This window comes from Camelus bactrianus, chromosome 7 (assembly GCF_048773025.1).
Source record: "Camelus bactrianus isolate YW-2024 breed Bactrian camel chromosome 7, ASM4877302v1, whole genome shotgun sequence".
NCBI classification, from domain to species: domain Eukaryota; kingdom Metazoa; phylum Chordata; class Mammalia; order Artiodactyla; family Camelidae; genus Camelus; species Camelus bactrianus.
The window spans coordinates 24,138,562-24,159,876 of record NC_133545.1 but is presented as its reverse complement, the minus strand read 5'-3'; the positions used below and the strand labels follow the sequence as shown (position 1 = coordinate 24,159,876).

At 36.1% G+C, this 21,315-nt stretch overlaps 1 pseudogene; it reads left to right on the top strand.

Annotated features, from left to right (window-relative positions):
• The first annotated feature begins 383 nt into the window (after positions 1–383).
• LOC141578228 (uncharacterized) lies at positions 384–16,038 on the top strand (annotated as a pseudogene).
• Positions 16,039–21,315: the final 5,277 nt, after the last annotated feature.

Here is a 21,315-nt window from a genome sequence, read left to right as displayed (position 1 = left end):
TGCAGCCACTGTGGAAAATGCTCTGGCTATTCCTTGAAAAATGAAACAATTACCACATGATCTAGCAATTCCACTTTTGAGTACATACCCCCAAAATGCAAGCTGCGACTTAAATAGGTATTTGTACGCCCATATTCACAGGAGCATTATTCACAATAACCAAAAGGTAGACAAAAATCCAAGGATCCATTGACAGATGAACAGATAAACAAAATATGGTGCATGCGTACGATGGAATGTTACTCAGTCTTAAAAGGGAAGAGGATTTGACACATGCTACAACATGGATGAAACTTTAAGACTTTTTACTAAGTGAAATAAGCCAGTCACAAAAGGGCAAACAGTATATGATTCTACTCAAATTTGTAGGGACAGAAGGCAGAATGGTGGTTGCAGGGTTGGTGGTGTTGGGACGGTGAGTTAGTGTTTAATGGGTACAGAGTTTCAGCTGGGGAAGATGAAAAAGTCTGGAGATGATTGGTCATGATGGTTTCCAAATAATATCAATATACATAATGCCAGAAAAATGTACACTTACAAATGGTTAAAATACTTTTAATGTTATATGTATCTTACCACAAATAAAAAATATTCTATTAACATAAAAATAACTAATATAGAAACTCTGATTCTTCTTTGGAAACTAAGTTCTTTTAGTTGGCTTTTTGTTCTCACCAGACTTTGGGGAATTTATGTTTCAATTTTTTCATTATAAGGGAAGCTATTACCAGAAAATGAGGGAAATAGATGCTGAGTAAGGAAATGTAGCAAAGGCTGTCCATGCCATGACTCCAAAGCAAGATGCAGGGCTGAAGCAGCTGGAAAAGCTAAAAAGACATGTCAGGAAGTAAGGGTTCAGTCAACCATAGGCAGAGGTGCCAGCTTTAGAGGAGGATCAGGAAGGCATTTGTAAATAGTGGGTTTTAGTTTTGGAATCTTTTTCCAACCATAAAATGGCTGACTCTCAGCTTTTATCATTTGTGAATCAATTTCTATCATCCTTTCTTTTCCTTTCATGAATGGGTTTCACATATTTTTGCTTCTGCCTCTGGATTGTAAGATCCTTTCGCGTACAACTGATGCTATAGTATTCCTGTCTTCCTTGTAGTCCATAATAGATACTTTCTTAGTAATTAATGAATGAATGAAGGTGAGCTAAGGAACACAATGCCTGTCCTGTCAGAATTTATAGTGCAAGGAAATACTGATTTGTTTATCAACCAAACAATAAGAATATAGCATAATTGATGAGTTGAATCACCCACTCAATTCAGGAAAACATATTCAGAAGATTTTGTGGTTATGCTGTCTACACTCAGGGCGAGATTCAGTGAGGCCCGGCAGAGATCACCTGTCTGCAGGAGGGTTGAGAAGTACATCTTAATATCAGAGGTTGTGCACATCAGTGAGATATTGGAGTTCCAAGCCAGCTGGAGTGAAGAGACCACACCAGGTACTTTCAATTAAAATCCCAGAAAGGCTACTCTGGAATAAGGGGCATGCCATAGGACTAAGTCCAAAGTAGACCTGCCCTAACCAAGAATAAAACTAAGCCTAACCAAGCAAAAATGATCTGCCAACTCTGCTAGGACAAAACTCAGAATTCTTGGAGGAAGATGATACAATTAAGACTTCCTACAAAAAAAACACATTCCACAATAACCAGCATACAAGCAAAGATGTTCTGACATAGAAGAAAACAGGAAAACATTTTTAAAAGATTTTGTTAATCTACAAGTGAAGAATAAAATATCAATGAATCTGGTGAAGTACAGCTGCCACAAAATATCAGAATGCATAGAGAATGATAAGATAATAAAAATAGTAATTGTTAACACCTATTTAGTGTTTACTAAATACCAGTCTCTCTAGTAAGCATTTTTCATGGATTCTCTTATATAATCTTCACAACAAATTTGGAGGTATTTAGTTTTATTTTATAGATAGAATAATCCAAAGACTAAGGCTAAATAATTTTTCCAAGGCCACACACACACACACACACACACAAAAGCATTAATTTTTTAAACCCGGAGAATCAAAATCAGATTCTGCAGGGTTTTAAGACAATTGTGTTTCCTGCCTGGTGCTGTGATGAACAGCAGACCAGAGGCACTCGGCTTGAGATCAGGCCACCCAGTACATAGGACTTCCCAACTCAGTTTTGTGCTCACTGTACAGTGACTATTGGTGAGATTTTAGTGGTCACAGATGACTATAGACTTTTTTTTTTTAAAAAAAGAAAGAAGGAATGAACATTTTAGTTGTTTTCAGTAGTGAAATAATTTAAGCTCTGTCAGGGAGCATCTGTAAGCCTGAGGCTTCTTGTGGGGTGTAATGCGAACAGATACCTATTTAAACTAAAAGTGACAGCCTATTCCTGGGAAAGAGAAGCTAAAATATTTTTTAAGGGAAATATCAGGCTTTTAAAAGAGATAAGTTAAAAGCAACTCTTTGCTAATAAAACAAAAATTATTTAATCACTTAAAATGTATTATTTAGTTATGAATGCCGAAGAAATTAAGTATGCATGAGTTCCCAGTTTGAGTGCTCATTTGAAAATACCTCTTCTTGGAAAACATGGCTCTATGGCGCGTTTCTGTAAGTCCAGCTTTATATGTGGCTTTTCAACATGCTAGACATATGGGATGTGTATAATACTGCTGATCAGATGCACACTCATTGGTAATTATTATCAAGTCTATTTTATTCTTTGGTTTTAGTGTAAGACCTAGCCTCTAGCTTCACTTCTCCAAAGGCCACTTAGTTCTATACAAACAATACATAGTTACACAGAGCCATTGTCTGCACCTTTTACCCTATCTAACTCTTGTTCAAATGTCTCATGTTGTGTTGCGCCGGAGTTTCTATTGTGTAAACAAAACAAAACTAAATGAAAAAAGGACTGCAACCCGACTCACACCAGGCAGCTCAAAATGCATGCCTTGACTTATCGATAATATTTTTACTTTATTTCTGCACTTTTTGATAAAACTATCAATTTAGTCATTTATATTCTATTTTAAAAGTAGTTTTAATGAAGAATAACATGCAGAAAAAAGAACATATACTTATTATATATCTCAGTAACTTATTATGAAGGGAGCATTCCTGTTTAATCACTCCCCAGGTGCGCGTGATCCTAATTTCTAAGTCTGTAGTCTGCTTTTTCCCCAGTGCTTGGCTGTTATGAGTAAGTGTATACTCACAGTTTTGTTGGTGGAAACAAAAGGATGGAAATTGCTGCATCAGTGGGTAGGTGTACGTTTAATTTTAAAACATAACATGATATCATTTTGCCAGATCGGTTGCTTTATTTTACACTCCTGCTAGCAGTATATGAGATTTCCCATTACCTGCAGTCTTGCCAACCTTCTCATAAGCCACATGGAGTTGAGTTTTATTGTTGTGCTAGTCTGACAAACGTTTTCTTTTCTTTGGAGCATTTCATACCTTTACATTTCATATAGTTAACATATTTCATTATACAAATCTATAATCTCTCTGTTTGCTTAATATGTGTTCCACCCACCTCTTTCTTTAGTTCTTGAATCTGTCAAATGCTGAAGTCTGCTTCCTTGTCTTTCAGTCTCCTCTTCAAGCTTCATCAAGGCCCCTGGGGAAAGAAAAGCAGCCCAATGATAATTTTTACAAGTATTTGACAATACATATTATATGTTTAGTGCCCTTTATGTGTTAGGCATTTTGTATACCTAATCTCATTTTCTCTTCCAAAAATTCTACGTGAGAGAGAGAGGGGGAAGAGAAAGGGAGGGGAGGAGAGAAGCCTGGTGGGGAGGGGAAAGGAGGGGAGGGAAAGAGGTTAAGTAATGCGGCTAAGGTCTGACTGACAGATTGAGGAGCTAGAGAGGGCTCAGGTTCATTTCTGCTTAGTACCAAGTTCTGTAACATCTTCAGAGCATCACAGTGCCTTTTTTGGGTAGCAGACTGCTGACATCTACTTTTTAAATATAAAAGATAATCATAAAGCTAATAGATTTTATAATTCTACTTAACAAATGGCTACTTCTTTTTCTAAGAATATTTGACTATCATTTTACAAATTCTTTCGATCAGGAAACCTGTGTGTCTGTACACACAAACACACATGTGTGTATACCTACAATACATACATATATACATATAATTTAGAATGTGTTCTTCCCCTTTTCATTATATATGTATACATAATATACATATAAAATTTAGAATACATTTTCTTCCCCTTCTCCCTTTTTTAAAAAATTATAATCACATAAGTCAAGTCATAAATATCTATTTTAAATTCATTTTAGATAAAAGATTTCTAATATAAAACTAAGGATTTTTAATATAAAACTCAGATGATTTCAGGAAATCCAAAACATTCATAATAAGTAATATTTGCTTTACTTCTTAAAACATTTAAGTTCTTTCACCATGGCAAATGCTAACAAAAATTAAATGATTTACATGATTTTGGATATAAGATGTTGCTTAAGTCCACTATCTGAAAATTCTCAACATTGGCCCGAGTAATCTGAATCATTTTAAACTTTAAGATAACCAGTTAATATTGCTACTTCCATTTTTTAAGAAGCATTATACTTTTACATATCCTCCATTTTCTTAGTCTTTAATCCTAAAACAATCCATTCCAATATGACTGTTTCCTATGCTGAAAACCTTAGTATTGCCCAAATTCAATATTACACATAGTGAAATAGTTGACTTCCACTGTGAACTTGATGTGAAATATTTCAGATTCTGTCTGTTCTCGAGTGCAGGCAGCGGCGGGGTATTAGAAGTCACCCGGATACTCTTAGAGAATCGTATCTCTCCGAAGTCCAGAAAAGTAAATCTGGACGAGGAGGTACATCAACACCAACATCAGAAAGGCACGGGGAAGAGTGCGTTCTTCCGTGGTGTGGGTCTGAGCCAGAATTCTTGGAGGACTGCACTGAGACTTCTTCCTTCCTCCTCTCGTGCACTGCCTGGCCCATCAACGTGGGGTGGGATTCTGGCACTCAGGTTCTTTCTCTTGGATTCCCTTTGCCAGGATGGTTACTGTTGTTTGTAATAAACATCCAGAAGAGTTGGGCTGTGCTTCACCACGTTAAAGGGTTTTCAGGTTAATGCTTTTCCTGTGATTTAAAAAAATACAATTTTTAATTTTACTCTGGTGTTTAATAAACCTGTGATATTTTAAAAAGTCCATGTTCTGGATTCTTCATATTAAGAGATGATTGAGACATTAGTTCAGCCTTCCTGCAGAAAGAAAGTTATGTACGATTGAAAACATACAGACAGAAAGAAAAATAATTAATCTGTGCCTGTTACATGCTAGCTACCATACATACATACCTTATTTAACACTTAGGAAAACTCTCAAAGTAGTTCTTATTGCCTCTGTTTTACAGACGAGTAAGTGGATATTAAATAGAGCAAGTATCATGATTTATAGCAAATGGCTAAAGAGGAGGAGTTCAGCGTCAAACCCAGGTTAACCTGCTTCCAAAGCCCCTTTCCTTTTCACAAGAACATTCGCCTCACCAGCCTTGTAATAAATGCTGATGGCTATTCATATACAGATAAATAACAGAATACATCTACGCGAGCAATTTTTTTTCTAACCTGTTTGTCTTCATACCCGGGAACAGGATGGCATAACAGTGGACAAGAGCACAATTTTTGTTGTCAGGCAAGCATAGAGTCCAATCTTGACTCTAATACCTATTAATTACATTACCTCTAATACGGATTAGAGAGTTGAACCAAACTGGTCTCTGTGAGGCTCTGTTTTTTCATGTGTAAAACAGGAATAACAACACATATCTTTTTTGATTTTAACTGAAGTACCGTCAGTTACAATGTGTCAGTTTCTCATGTACAGCACAGTGTCCCAATCATGCATATACTTACATATATTTGTTTTCATATTCTTTTTCATTAAAGATTATTACAAGATATTGAACATAGTTCCCTGTGCTATGTAGCAGAAATTTCTTTTAATCAATTTTTATATATAGTGGCTAATATTTGTAAATCTCAAACTCCCAAATTTATCCGTTCCCACCCCCTTTCCCTGGTAACCAAAAGATTGTTTACTATGTCTGCAGGTCTGTTTCTGTTTTGTAGATAAGTTCATCGTGTCCTTTTGTTTTTTTAGATTCCACATAGAGTGATATCATATGGTACTTTTCTTTCTCTTTCTGGCTTACTTCACTTAGAATGACAATCTCTAGGTCCATCCATGTTGCTGCAAATGGCATTATTTTGTTCTTTTTGTGGCTGAGTAATATTCCATTGTATAAATATACCACAACTTCTTTTTTATACATATAAACATTTTTTATTGAGTTATAGTCATTTTACAATGTTGTGTCAAATTCCAGTGTAGAGCACAATTTTTCAGTTATACATGAACATAGATACATTCATTGTCACATTCTCTTTCACTGTGAGTCACCACAAGATCCTGTATATATTTCCCTGTGCTACATGGTATAATCTTGTTTATCTATTCTGCATTTTGAAATCCCAGTCCCTTCCCACCTCCCGTCCCCCTAGCAACCACAAGTTTGTATTCTATGTCTGTGGGTCTGTTTCTGTTTTGTTTGTTTGTTTGTTTTTTAGATTCCACATATGAGCGATCTCATATGGTATTTTTCTTTCTCTTTCTGGCTTACTTCACTTAGAATGATGATCTCTAGGTCCATCCATGTTGCTGCAAATGGCATTAATTTATTCTTTTTATGGCTGAGTAGTATTCCATTGTATAAATAGAAACACAACTTATTTATTAAGTCATCTGTTGATGGACATTTAGGTTGTTTCCATGTCTTGGCTATTAAATATAGTGCTGCTATGAACATTGGAGTGCATGTATCTTTTCGAATTAGAGTTCCCTCCAGATACATACCCAGAAGTAGGATTGCTGGATCATTTGGTAAGTCTATGTTTAGTTTTTTGAGGAATCTCCATACCATTTTCCATAATGACTGCACCAAACTACATTCCCACCAGCAGTGTAGGAGGATTCCCTTTTTTCCACACCCTCTCGAGCATTTATCATTCATGGACTTTTGAATGATGATCATTTTGACTGATGAGAGGTGATACCTCATTTTGGTTTGATTTGCATTTCTTTGATAATTAGCGATATTGAGCATTTTTTCATGTGCCTATTGGCCATTTATATACGTTCATTAGAGAACTGCTTGTTTGGTTCGTCTGTCTATTTTTGGATTGGGTTGTTTGTTCTTTTGTTATTAAATTGTATGAGCTGTTTACATATTCTGGAAATGAAGCCTTTGCCAGTCACATCATTTGCAAATATTTTCTCCCATTCCATAGGTTATTGTTTTGTTTTGCTTATGGGTTTTTTTTTTTGTTTTTTGTTTTTTGTTTTTTTTTTGCTGTGCAAAAGCTTATAAGTTTAATTAGGACTCATTTGCTTATTTTTTCTTTTATTTCTATTGCCTGGGTAGACTGCCCTAGGAGAACATTGCTAAGATTTATGTCATAGAATGTTTTGCCTATGTTTTCTTCTAGGAGATTTATTGTGTCTTATCTTATATTTAAGTCTTTAAACCATTTTGAGTTTATTTTTGGAACACCTACATCTTAAGGTTAAGTTATAAATGAGAAAATGAAAATTAAGTGTTTAACATAGCCTGTAGTAAGAGTGCAAAAACATTAGCTATAATTATTGGTATCTATTGTGAGCTTTAACACATCTAAAAACTGTTTAAAACAATCTGCTTATTAATAGGGAAAAAAATAAGTCATGATTTATCACTGTGCTGGATCTAAAAAGTGTAACTGATGTGTTGACAGTCACCAATAAAGGAATTTATCACCACTTAAAAAATAAGTAATGCTTAATTTGAGAATAAAAGTGTCAGTACAAGCATAATTGCATTTGCTTATCATTAATGGACTTTATAGACTGACAAAGAAACTAAAGACTTAAAATATCCATGTCCTTAAATCTCTGCTTTAATATTCCTCTGCATCTAATAAAGGTTATAAACCACGAACATCAACTGTGAACTCATCCTTAACGAAATCCAGGTGCTTACATAAGACTTTGAAATACTTGTCATTGTTTGATCTGGAGTCTTTTGCAAACCAGTGATGTAGAAGGAACCCTTCCACATAACAGCTACAGCACTGAAATATTGATAAATAACTGTAGATTTAAGGAACAAAGGGACTCACCAAGTTTACCATTTTATTTCAACTCAGCAGTGATACAATTTCAAGCAGGTATCATTGACTAAGATTGAGTTTATAGATTGTCATGACCACAGTTCCAAGGACTGAGAGTTGTTTTCAGCCTACTTGTGCTAACACAGCAGGAGTCATTTTCTTATCATTAATTTTAATTTCTTTCTGTCTCTTTCTCTTTCTTTCTCTTCGGCCTACTTTGCACAGGGACCTACCAAATGTGACACCTTCTCAACCTTATCTAGGTCATAAACTAGAACAGGGATAGACATCAAATTATGTTCAGTCTGTAGAAAAGAAAGATTTCCAAGTCTTTGGAAGGAGTGGGCAACCTGGTAGATCCATTGTGGTTCCACAATAAAAATCTATCATTTTACCTTCAAGATTAACCATTTCAGTAAAACATATTATATGTGAATGCTTATCCCCCCACCCCACCACCATGTGAATGCAAGTCTTGTGGAAATATTTTTTACAGTGTAAAAATGTATTTTGGATTTTATCAGAAATGTCTTAAATAGTGATATTATGCCTAGTTCACGTTGGTCATTTACCCACAGAAGAACCCCGTGACTTAAGGAAGCTAATACCGTGTCCTACACTGTTCCCTCAAGGGACAATATGTTGCAAATGAATGGACCTGTGTTCCAATGAACCTTTATCTATGGGCACTGAAATTTGAATATCATATAGTTTTCACATGTCATGAAATATCCTTTTTTTCATTTTTTCCAAGCATTTAAAAATGAGAAAAATTCTTAACTCATCTACCATACAAAAACAGTGGAGGCCTGAGTTTGGTCCATGTGTTGGCCGTAATGTGCCGATGTCTGCACCAGATGATCAAGATGAAAGAATGGACATATTGTGCTCTTGATTTACAGAAACAAAGTGCACATCCATGAGTATGTATCTTACTTGTGCAAAGATATCTTGGTCATTCCTTGGAAAGAGGATGCCCAAACTCGTCCACTAAAACTAGAAGTGCTATATGCTAATACCTACCTGAAAAAGTAATTCCTTGACAAAATATAGTTAAATCATCTTATTTTAAGTTACATAGATGTAATCTGATAGGAAGGTATCTATATCTATGGTCTATAGTCTCTAAGGTTGCTAATGTATAATTTATTTTGATTTACAAAGAAATTCACATTGTCATTAATAATATCAAGTAATTAATTTCTTAGTCTGAATCGTACTATTATGCCCATGTATCAAATAACTGTTAAGAATAGATTTGTTTAACAGCAGAAAACTAATATGTTGCAAGATATTTGAATGTTCATTAAAGGAGGTAAATGTCTCCTTTAATTTTTAAGATGTCAAGGAAGTTCACTTTTGAAAATAACTAAGTAATGATGTTTTATAAAGTCAAGTCAATAATAGTGGCAATAAATTATGATGAGAACCCTAACTTCATTTCTTAATCTCTTTGGGCCTCAGTATCTTCAATAATTTTTTTAAAAAGGCTTTTTCATGGCTTTATGCAAGTTCTTTGTAAGTGGCAACTTGCTATAAACATAAAGGATTACTTAAATAGGGTACCGATTTCAAAGTTCAAAAATTGTGGGTGCATGGGTATGTATATATACATATACACACACACACACTTTTTAAGCAAAACATAAATAAGTAGTTATTAAATTTATTCGAAATTTAGAATTAGGTACTGGAAATAAGAATTTCTTTGAATGTGTGTGTGTGTTTGTGGGTGTATGACATAAGACAGAATTTGCACTTTGAATATATATAGTTTCAGTGATCTTGCCTAGTCTTTTATATCTAAATCCTTTCATAGGAAAAATATATAAAGTTGTGCTAGAGACTATGACCCAGTTTTTCAAATTAGCATTCATGACGTTTGGTGGCTAAGTCTTAGCAGAACATATTGAAAATGTAGCTCTAATTGTTTACAAAGCTCTAATTGTTTACAACCCTTTCTACTCCTATGTTTTGTAATATCAGCATTAAGAAAGCCCCTAAGGATGCATTTATCTGAATTAAGAGGACCTGCAATCACACGGTTAGGTGACTGCCTTTCCTTTGCTCTGAAGATTTACTGTCACAAAAACAAGTTTATATTTTGTTGCTGATTTAAATTATAAAATTAATGCATGTTCATTTTTTTAAGTGGTAACACAAAAAGATATAAAGAAGACAACAATTCATACATTGTCTCAGTTAAAAATCAGTTAATATTTTGGTAACTTTTAGATCCACTTACATCAAAACTATTGAAATTTAAATTTACATAAATTTTGCATACTGATTCTTTTCACTTGATATTATGCCCTAGTCCCCTTTTTCAATGTTATCACACAAGATGTAAAAACTTATTGTAGCAGTCAGGGCTTGATCAGAGGATAAAATAGGGAGGCATTTTATTATAAGGATATGATCTTATGCAATGGGGAAAAGTGAAACAGACTCTGTGAAGTTGTTCTGTGTCTGGTGCAAGAACTGAAGACAGCTGGGCAGGCCATCTAGAAGGAAGGAGAGCCACGAAGTAAAGGAGGAGCAGAGGAAGCTAGAGCCCGCCAGGGCGAGCTGGGACCAGTAAGGCAGGACTGGAGTACCGCTGCGGTGAACGTGGGCGTGCGGACAGCTCTTTGAGAAACTGGTTTTATTGCCTTTGGGCGAATGCCTCGAGGTGGAACTGCTGGACACCTGGAGCAGGGCACAGTAGCCCTTGTTAGTAGTACTCTGTTTTATACTTAGAATTTGCTAAGAAAGTTGGTCTTGAGGGTTCTTACCACAAACAAACACACAATCATAACTGTGTGAGATGACGGATATGGTAATTAGCTTGATTGTGGCAATCATTTCACAGTGCATACATATATCAAAGCATCACACTGTATACCTCAAACATACACAATATTTGTCAAGTATACCTCAACCAAGCTGGAAAAAATTTTAAAATGTTGTCATTAGGCTTTAATCTGAATTTTTCTTTCTTGTATTTTTGAGCAAACAAAGGTGGATCTAAAGCAAGTTAGAGTACTCAAATTATCACTGGTAAAATTTTGATACATCAATTAAAAACAAATGCATAAAAATGATAAATCACTTCCCTTCCTCATTGAATAATTTTATAGTTGGTGGGCTCTAAGATTTAAGATAAACAGCTACAATTCCAAGCGTTTCCCTTCGTTTAGATTTGCTCCTACAGTTGAACCTTACTATGTTCTCCATCTCTGACAGTTAGATTCCAAGACCACTTATCTCTGTCACCCCAGCTGCCCCGAGATGGCAGCCAGGAGACAGTTGCACCTTGGCTAGGGTAAGTGGAACCGCAGCGGGAAGTGTAGGTTGTGCTTGAAGGTACCTACATCATTATAACTCACGCTTCCTCCAATTCTGGATCCTTATTTCTTAAGGAACAATTCTCACTGAATGCCTTGGCCATTAACCTTGAACAAACAGCTCAGCTTACTAAATGATTGAATAATACACTGAGATTCTTAATAGTATTCATTCATACTGTATGATTTTGTTGATTAAAATTAAGTGAAAAGTAACATGGGAAATATTGCTATTGGATTCTAGACTTTGAAATAATTATCTTTGTCACTTTTGTATTCGCCGATGTATTTGTGATTACATTTCTTTAAAAGTGTCTTTCTTTGAGAAAAGAGAGATTATAATTCACTAGACAGTTGTTTGCTCTTAGACTGAGGGGAAATCCATTTTTAGATTTATTTCATTTCACTGTGCAGGACACCTTGCTCCTGTCCCGTACCTCAGAGGAGCAGTATTCAGTTCTCCAAAGCTAAAGACTGGTCTGCAGTGTGTAAAAGGGCTGGGATGAAGGAGTCATGACAGCTGATGATTGTTGCTATTTCAGAGTCAAATACTTTCATCTCCAGATCCATATCTTATTTCCTTTTTTATCCCCAACACATAGAGCAATGCCAAGAACATAGAAGATAATCGATAACTTTTCAAATGAAAGAAAGTGCAACAGTGCGTGGTAGAAGAGAAGGCATTACATTAGAAAGAAGCCGACTGCTAATATTTCTGGGAATATGGGTCCGATATCTTATTCTTGAGCTGGCACTTTCTACGAGCTGGGAGACAGGAGATGGAGTGAGATGTCATTCACAGCACGCTGCGTTACCCACCTGCCAGGCAAGAGTCAGAAACAGGAGGCTACTATGAACTCCTCGGTCCTTCCTGATGTGCGTAAATAGTGTCCTAGTCCCCCTGCTCTTCCTCCTCCCCTACAGCAAGCATTAGCTCCATTCCCTTGAAGTCCCTTCAAGCCTCCTTTAATTTCAGAGGTTCCTAGAGTTAGTGGTGTTAAGAACAGAGCCCCATACTCCTTTTCCTTTAAAATACTGCTTGTCTGCATTTATACTATAAACTGGAGGCAAGGAGATACCATGGCTCATTTGTGGAGACAAAAAGAAAAGGGGGATTGGACGTGAATCCACACATGTAATAGAACTACGAGGTCCTTTGGTCTGCTTCCATGTTAGTTCACAGGATAGCAGGGGAAAATGATGGGGGTCCCATTTAGATATGTGATAAATTAAAATGAACGCAGCCCAGGCGCCGAGGCCCAGGCCTGGGGAGGCCACGCGGGCCTCCTGTCCGTGGTTGCCCTTCCCTTCGTGCATGAAGCCAGAGCCTGCAGAGCTGGAGCTGCGTTGTCTAAAGCCACAGGGGAAACGGTGGAATATTCACCATCGCCATTGCCAGAAAGAGCGATTTATGGCTTTGTTCTTTTCTGAAGCTCCCAATTTGGCTTCATACTGTATCTCAGGTAGGCTTTTATTCCTGAATCTTGGCTAAACTTCTTAGGCTTAACCTACTGGTCTCAGAAATATTGGGTGGTTGCATTGCCTGTGTACCTCCTCATTACTCTACTCTTCTCCGGAATAAACATGATGAGGACCTCTCCACTCAATTCCATTCATACAAAAAAAAAAAAAAAGATAACTATGCTAAAAATCAACAGCAGAAGAAACACCGAGGAGAGGCTATCCCAGCGCTGAGATATTCCTGTTAGCGAAGTAAACCGAACGCTCTTTCTTGCAGCCAAAGAGCTTTACACCAAAACCGGAATTGTATGTGGACTAACACCAAACTTTTGTGATGAGCTTTTGACTTACTTTGAGTATCTTTCTGATTAATACCCAGCATTGAAATGTAAAAAAAAAAAAAAAAAAAAAAGTAAGTTGAACTTCTCTTACATTGTTCCACTAATATGATAAATGTTCTCAAACAGTAGTCATTAATAGATAGAATAAATAAAATACTGTATTCCCACGAAAGAAAAAAATTTAAGAAATAAAAATGAGTGCAGACATTATTATTCTTAATTTTAAACCTATTTCCAAAGATGCATTGAATGTAGTGCTTTATTTAGATTCTGAGTCATTCCAAAAAGGGATCTGATTTTGATTGCGTATGTACATAAAATAGAACTGGTTATACAAAAATATAATGAAGGGTGAACCAGGAGAAGATTGGCAATAAAGTTTGAAAAATAAGGTGTAACCTCGAGTAAGGATAGTCACCAAGCAAAGAAGAAGGCCCCACAATAAGGTTTTCTATGAAACTGTTAAAATGGATCAATAAATTAGTTTTTCATCTTCCTGGTGGTTAGGACCTATAGCTCTATAAAATGAACGCATGTGGGTCACTGAGGAGACAGACATGTTGCTTTTTCTCGTACTAAAAGTTGTAAGGCATTTCCTCTGTGGCCTCTTATAAAGGAGAGACAGTATAATGCATTTAACATTTCCATGATGAATAGTAACTTTCAGATAACTGTTTCTCAATGACAGCCAGTGTCACAATGCCAAACCGTAGTTCAGTTAAGGCAATTCCATGAGAAACCAAAGAAAATTGGCCCCCAAACACCATTTTCCATATCTAGATTGATCCAAGAGTAAATTTAGTCTATAGTACAATAGCTTTTAACACTCAGTCTGATATTCCTCAAGGGTAGACAGATATCAGTGGGATACTACAGGGTCCAAAAATAGACTTACACTCATGCAGATCATTGATTTTTAACAAAAAAACTTAACAAAAGTGGAGGAATAAAGGTTCTTTTCAACAAGTGGATATCTATATGGAAAAAAAATGAACCTTAACCACTACCTTGGCACCATATACGAACATTAATTTGTGATGGTTGTAGACCTCAACTTAAAAGCTGAAAAAATAGGCTTCCAAAAGAAAATCTAGGAAAATATCTTCATAATCTGGTAATAGATCTAGGTTTTTTAGGTCATTTAAAGTAATTACTGATAGAGAAGGACTTATAATTGCTATTTTGATCATTGTTTTCTGTCTAGCTTTTGGCTTTTTTGTTCCTCTCTTACTTTGTGAATCTTTTTTTTTTTTTTTGTATTGACATGCTTTGATTCTGTTCTCATTTTCTTATTTGTATTTTTTGTAGGTGTTTTCTTTGCATTTACAATGAGGCTATATAAAACATAGTTATAATAATCTATTTTAAGTTGATAATAAATTCAATTGCACACAAAAAATCAATTCTTTTACTCCTCCCTCCCACTCTTTAAGTTATTGGTGTCACATATAATATCTTTTTGTATCGTGCATTCATTAATATATTGTTATTGATGTATTTTTAAAAGACTTAATTTTCTTAGAGCAGTTTTAGGTTCACAGCATGAGAAGGTACAGAGAGTTCCTGTGTATTCCCTTGTCCCACACACGCATTGCCTCCCTCACTATCAACATCCCCTACAGGAGTGGTACATTTGTTACCACAACTGATGAACCCACACTGACACATCATAATCACCCAAAGTCTATAGTTTCCATTAGGGGCCACTCCAGATGTCGTACATTCTGTGGGTATGGACAAATGTATAATGACATGTATCCATCATCATGGTGTCATATGGATATTTTCAGTGCCTTAAAAATTCTCTGTGCTCCACCTATTCATGCCTTCATCTACTCCCTGCACCCTCCAGTCCTTGGAAGCCCCTGATCTTTTCTTCATCTCCATAGTTTTGCCTTTTCAAGAATGTCATAGAATTGGAATTATACAGTATTCAGCCTTTTCAGATTGGCTTTATTCACTTAGTATCATGCCTTTAAGCTTCTTCCATGTCTTTTCAAGGCTTAATAGCTTTTTTAGTGCTGAGTAATATTCCATTGTCTAAATGTGGCACAGTATATTTATCCATTCACCTACTGAAGGGCATCTTGTGTGCTTCCAAGAATTGGCCATTATGATTAAAGCTGCTATAAACATCCTTGTCCAGGTTTTTGTGTAGACACAAGTTTTCAGTTCCTTTGGATAAATGCCAAGGAGCATGATTGCTGGATCATATGGTAAGAGTATGTTTAGTTTTATAAGAAACCACCAGACTCTCTTCAGAGTGGCTGTACCATTATGCACTCTCACCAGCAGTTAATGAGAGTTCCTATTGCTTCACATCCTCATCAGCGTTTGGTGCTGTCAATTCCAAATTTTGGCCATTATGATAGGTGTGTTGTGATATCACATTGCTGTTTTAATTTTTATTTCCCTGAGATTCTAGGGTCTTCTCAAACCTTTTCTGTGGGTATATTTTCTCTGAACTAATTGCATCCAAACTCAAAATTAGAAGTATTTGCTGGTTTCTTTTTTTCAGGAGCTTTTACTCTCTTTGCTCTCTTGTTCCCTCTGGTGTCTATCTACAGTACTGCAGGTTCTCTGGAGCTGCTGCAAGCCATCCAGCTCTCTTACAGCTTCAGCGCCCCCAGGCTTCTAGAGTATGCCGGGTTCCTTCAGTGGTCTGAATTGGGTGAGACAGAAGCCAGTCCCTTAGACTGCCCCCTGGAAAGTGTGAACATTGGCTGTATGGTCAAGTCCTCTCTTTCTCTCCCTAGGAGGAAGCTGGGAGCTGGACATTTTCTCCTGGTGGTGTGAAGCTGAGCTGGGGAAAAGGACTCAGGTGAGTGAACTCGATGAACCTTCCTATTGGCTTTGATGAGGCTGGTATGCTCACCTGGGGTACAGAAACCTCTAAACTTGCTTCCGGATTTCTCATAAAGAGCATTGGTCCGTGTATCATTGTTGAGACAGTGTCTCTGTGAGGGGAAGGATGACCCTCCTCTAGTCAGGAATGCTGCGTGCTCCCGGGCACTGGAGCCCTATGGAAGGGGGAGGGGTTATTATCTGGCCGTTATAGTCATGGTGAACAGTTAGTAGATCCCACTTCATCAATGTGTACTCGTTTTATCTAGATCCTACTCACATCTGTGAATGAGATTAGAGAAACTAGAAGAGCTGGAAGTGTTGATTAACCATTGTGGCTTCATCTCAATGTAGAAGGATAGGTTTTGGAAGTGAGGGCCAGTACATTTCTCTTGGGAAATCAACTTACATTTTTTTCTACTCACTAGATGTGATTAGTCCCTGATGAGGCCAGAGTGAATAGCTTTCCTCTATACTTACTTTATTCTATTTTTCAAACTACCGTAAGAGATCATTTAAGGCTTGTTTTTTATGTGTATAAGAAAATAATGCATCCCTATAGGATAATTTAAGGGGATAATATGTACTCTAAATTTTAACCTTTAAAAAGTTAGACTGGTTAATAAGTGCCTGCTTCTCTCTTTTCAGTCCTCAGACCTATTAAAAACTCAGTCAGTAAATGGTTTCATGACAAGCAAAAACTGGGGAAATAACATTTCCAGTGAGACCCTGAAGGACATGGCAGACTGGCAAATGGAATATGTAGGTCAAGTAATATTTGCTTGTTTTCAGAAAATTTTTCACTTAACATATCTGCATTACAAACATGCACGTTTCAGCAACATTTGTAACACACCAGGGGAAAAAAATTAGAAAGCCAAAAATAATTTTAGTCTTTAGTTGTTTAAGAAAAACATAGCTACACATCTGAAAGTTAAACTAAAAAAAAAATTGCTTTGTCATATTGGTAAAAAAAAAAATGGAATTTGAATGTCATTTATTTAGAATTTACCCACTAAATTATTTACAAAGAATTCTTGAATACTGTGTTTTTACACAACTTCTTTCGAAGTTGTGAAAGCAATTTGATAACTCTGTGATTCATATAAAAATAACTATAATAAAATTCCTTACGGAATTAGTACCATGGGAAAGACGTAATATATTACAGAAATTCAGAGGCTAGAGTAATCATTTCACTGGACAGGCTGTTAGCTCCTGAAGGAAGGAATCACGTGTATGTTATATTGTATAACTAGTGCATATTAGAGGAGTCCAGCAATAGCTGAATGCGTGAATAAGAAGGTACTTCTTTGATACGGTGGTTCAACTTAAGCTGTGTCATGACTCAGAGAAAGAAAGAGGAGGCACTTTGGGCAGCATGAATAGTACTTTGAGCCACATTAGAGGAAACTATACAACATATTCTGGAAGCAATTAATTCAGTTTAAGTGCAAATTTTATGTGATTAGGTTGGCAGAGTAGTACATGAGAGCCACCTTGTAGAGGTTCTTTACCCGTTGTTCACTAGGAAATTGGGAGCTAGGGAGGTTTTTGAACAGGAGAGTAACAGGACTAAATGACCTTTGGAAAAAATTAATCTGATAGAAATGTATAGGATAGAATGGAGGTAAGAGAAACTCACTAGATAATTACACTGTTTGTGGTGAGCGTTAACAAGGGTCTAAACTTAAGTGGTGGTAATGAGAAAAGAAATGAAGATATATATGAAAACACATAACAGAGGTGGAATTGTTAAGACTTTGTAACCAACAGGCTGTAGAATAGTGACGTAAAAGAAGAGAGTATTTAATTTTTCAAACCTGATTAAGGTAGGACATTTTGCCCTGATCAGAAACACTGAATTCGGAAAGAGGGGCTAGTTTGAAGGGAGAAGGAAAGATGTCGCATTTCCAATGCCAACAGGACACTAAAGTGAGGAAGTACACAAAGTACTTGGAAAGACAAGTAGAATGGTAGGAGGGTATTAGCGATTCAGGTTTGGAAATCGCTTGTCAAGGTGTGATCGTCAGATCTTTAGAGAGTTAATGAAATATTAAAGAAGAGAGGAGACGTGGAGAAAAGGAAGCTAGCAAATACTTTGGAGAATGGGGCCGAGATCCAGGACCAGGCTCACTGTCATGAGGTTGCTGCAAGGTCTCAGAGTAGAGACACCCAGGCTCTGGGAGCAGCTTTACTTCTTTCCTCATTCAGCCTTTCATGACTCACTGGAACTAGTTTCCCCGAATGAGAAGGTTTTTTTTTGCATGAGTGTTTTGTTTGCTGGCTTGTTTGTTTATGATCCAGTTGTCTGGTTTGGTTCTGTTTCTTGTAATCCCTGCCAAAGTGTCTGAAGTCCAGGATGGTTCTTGCTGAATGACTTCCCCAACTTGGTCTCATCAATTACGAAAGGTTACCAGTAGCTCCTTCTAGCCCTTGCAATTTACTCACAGTTGCTACCTTATTAGTCCTTCATTTACATGGAAATATTTTGTGTGCTAACCTCTGGCACAGCTAAGTCTCTGTGCACAAGTTAAGTGTCCTCCGCAGATGACACAACTGTTACATGTTTATTTCCTCATGGTGGGGCCGCGCAAAGAAACAGGGACGCGCGTCAAGGATGTTTCTTGTTGAAACAGTTCTTACTCACGAGTGATTAGTCACTGCATTAGACTTTTCACTAGATTGTAAAGCATTACGTATTTCTTCACATCTAAATGCTATGAAGTATTTTATTAAAAAGCAGTTTCTGTGGTGTTGGTTTCTTGTCTCAGTTCTATCCAATGTAAAAACAATATGTAACTCACAATGTGATAATCCAATATCATACAAAAATACATCTACAGTTATCTGTATATGAATAATTGTCTTAATAATTTTTAGTCTAATAAGATAGTTCACATGGTATGTTTAATAACACTATCCTAAACATATTCCCTCTTGTCATGATTAGCTCATCAAGAAGGAGTTATGACTTACTTTTTTATTTAAAATTCACGTACCTGATAATTTATAGTAGTATTTTAATGACAGATGCAGCATTATCCAGACAAATAACGAAGAAGGTGTGAAATAGGCAGAGAATATTCAAATGCTAACCTGGAAAAGCCTTTAAAATTAAAATCAAAACTTTCCTCTGAATTTTGTATTAGTTGAATTAAAAGATAAGCAATATTGAGGTATACTAATCTCATTAAATGATAAATAAAAGTGTGACAACTACTGAGAGGGCTATCCTGGTGCCATCATCTTCATATAAATTACCTTTAATCATAATTTGACTGAAGATATAAAGGCCATTCATACGGCAGTTTTCACATAGCCATTCCTAATACTGACCCTTAAAGAAAGTAAAGGAAAAAAAGTTAAATTACAGTTGAACCAAGGCAGATGCATGTTCAGTAATGCAACCATCCCGGGCACATAGCTGTCTAGTATTTTGACCTTATGTTGGGGTAAGACTCGGAGAACTCCATTCTAGAAAAAAAGATTTTAACACTTTCTTCATCTATTCTTAGTTTTTTCTTTTATAATACATTATTTCAGACTATTTTCCCTCATCCTGTTTTTCAATATAGATTTTTTTTTCTAGCTACAAAGTAACCATCATCAGACTTATGACTGTTAGAGCATTCACACACGTAAATAAATTTTGCATATAGTATCGTGGCTGTGTTTATCCACTAATATAACAGGATCACTATACAGTGTAACAAAAGAAATTCCAATTGGGTTGAGACACACTTTGTGGTAGGAGTTAGCAAGTAGTGCCGTGAGCAACTAAATGGGGAGGAGAAATAAGCAATTTTTAAAACTTGAAAAAGAAAAACCTTCATTTAAATGTGTTTTGGTGTGGACTTGTGTGTCAATGGTACAAGTCTTCTACCTGGGAAGCTATTATATTTGTTTATATTTTAGAGTTTATGGGAAAGGGTAATCATGATACTAGTCACCCAAACTGAGGCTTTGGGGAATGATAAGGGGCCTTTATTAATTATGATGCTAGCAAAATAAATGTAAATTGGGATTGTCCTGGGCACATTGGACTCACACTGTGATCCCGAAAAAATGGTTCACTTTCAATTAATTAGCTATTTAAATAAAGCTTTTTGATGTCTATAGCTTCTCTCTGAGGTGTTTAATTTACAGATGATTTAATGAGAGCTCTGTTGCAAAACTTTGGGCAGAAAAGAGTATTCATATTTTCAGCTCCTTATTCCCAGAATGCTCTTTCTGCATTATTTTCATCCTTTGGTTCACAGTGAAATGATCATTTTCTTACATAAATCTCTTCTGCTCACTCAGTCTAATAGTCTAGTAGCTCCACAATTTGAGCTCCAAAAGTAAATACAAAGGAACGCTCTTCAGTAGAATGTAAACACACACATGCAGAGGAAATGACACATAGAGAAAACGCTACTTAGAAGCCATATAATGATTGATTCAGGCAATAATCATCAATGGATGCCAAAGCAATTTGATGAGAATTGGTTAGGGTACAAGATATTTACATAGTCTCAAAGATTCTCCCCACAAGGTACTTAGTAATACAAAGGGAAACAAATCAGAAGTTGAAACAATCTGGGCAAAATTTCTTTCACTATGTGGTCGAAGTTAATATCCAAAATGGAAAAAACTAATACTAGGTGCCCTATGACGTGACACATTGAGGAATACAGTATCACTTATGAAATATCTCTTTAAAAAAAGCATAGTCCAAATCTAATCATGATGGAACAGTTGAGAAACACAGACTGAGGGAGAGCTCTTTAAAAATGTCCATGTCATGAAAGAGAAAGAAAAGATAAGGAACTCCACAGTAAAGGAGACTAAATCCATAATGCAATTAAATGCAATTCATGATCCTGGGTTAAAGAAAAGAAATTTCTATGAAAGGTATTATTGAGACAGCTGATAAAATTTTCATATGGACTGTATGTTAGATTATAATGTATCAGTGGTAAATTTCCTGAATTTTGAAATTACAGTGTGACTAAGAGAATATCCTTTTTTCCTAGGAGATAAATGCTGAAGTACTTAGTGATGAAGGGTTATGACCTCTGGAACTTACTCTCAATGGCTCATAAGAAATTGGAATCACACTAGTAAGAATAATGTATTAATCTGCTCAAGCTACCATTACAAAATAC